This window comes from Frankliniella occidentalis, unplaced genomic scaffold (assembly GCF_000697945.3).
Source record: "Frankliniella occidentalis isolate FOCC.00 unplaced genomic scaffold, Focc_3.1 Scaffold45, whole genome shotgun sequence".
NCBI classification, from domain to species: domain Eukaryota; kingdom Metazoa; phylum Arthropoda; class Insecta; order Thysanoptera; family Thripidae; genus Frankliniella; species Frankliniella occidentalis.
This window is the reverse complement of record NW_026267175.1, coordinates 608,032-609,164: the sequence shown is the minus strand read 5'-3', so window position 1 is coordinate 609,164 and position 1,133 is coordinate 608,032. Positions and strand designations below refer to the sequence as shown.

At 54.5% G+C, this 1,133-nt stretch overlaps 1 protein-coding gene across 1 annotated transcript in view; it reads right to left on the bottom strand.

Moving 5' to 3' along the window:
- LOC113214795 (leucine-rich repeat-containing G-protein coupled receptor 5) overlaps positions 1 to 1,133 on the bottom strand; it is a 140,132-nt gene that overhangs the window by 74,353 nt on the left and 64,646 nt on the right. The gene's annotated exons all lie outside the window — the stretch shown is intronic.

Genomic DNA, 1,133 nt, shown 5'->3' with positions numbered 1-1,133 from the left:
CTCTGCTTGTGTTTGCAGATCTCCGAACAACAGCTATAGCGGGAGATTTAAATTCCAAAGTCTCTGCGGAATACTTCTGCACATTATGTCCCGTAAAATATGGGAACATCCAGAAAGTACGTCCGTCACTCGCCGGTACGAACGTGCCAAGTTCAGCCTTTGCAAGCTCTTTTAGCGCCCGATGGGTAGGCAACATCAGGGCTTCACTGCATACGTGTACTGCTGTGTGGCCTACCCCGAGTCTCGCAGGCGCTAGTGAAGGAAAACATCGGGTCAGGCGAGGGCGAATAAGGTGCGAATGTGCATCGGTGCGGTAGTTTTTGGTGGTGCAGCCTCTTGTGTTGGCACAAGGTGCGAGCCTGTAAAGTGCCTGCTGCTAGAGCCTCCATATAGCCCGAGCAAAACGAGAAAGCCTGCTGCTGAAGCGCTAGGCTGCTGCTGAAGCGGGGCGGCTGGCTGGAGCCCTGAGCCCGACTGAGCCGTAACGGGCGGGCCGGGTAGAGCGGACGGAGAGAGCGGGGGGATTCATTTTGGCAAGGCTAGGCCGCGACTTACTTTCAGTAATTAATTTTAAACTTTGCTTAAGGACGCCCCCTTCGTTTCACCACCTCGGCCGATGCCTGCCGGGACAAGGAAGTAAATGAGATCTTGGCACAGCAAAAATCAAAGAACCACTTCTAAGCGCCTTACGCGCGCGGCCCGGCCCGCCCGGCCCTTTGCCGATAGCAAGGAATTGTGCATTTTTCAAATTGTATTTATTTTTATTTCTTTTTTTTTTTGAGGGGGGGAGAGAGTGAAGTGTTATTTCTGACTCTACGAAATGGTCCGGTCGGTCGGCCTTTTCGTAGGCAGAGAGACGACGGGGGGAGGAGGGGTGGAGGGGGATCCCAGGATGATAAGAAATGAAAGAAGTGCCGAGGGTTTGAGGGGGGGGGGCGATGGACGTGAGGGGGCTAGAAATGGCGCCAGCGCAAGAGTCAGCTCCTTTGATTGATGTGCGAGTGCGGCTGAATCTCTCATCAATTGTGTCTCGTCCCGACCCTCCTCCTCCTCCTCCCGCAACCGCGCGCCGCGCGCAGCCCTTCCGCAGTTTCACATATCACACTAACCACTTGTTCCGTCGAAAACGATGA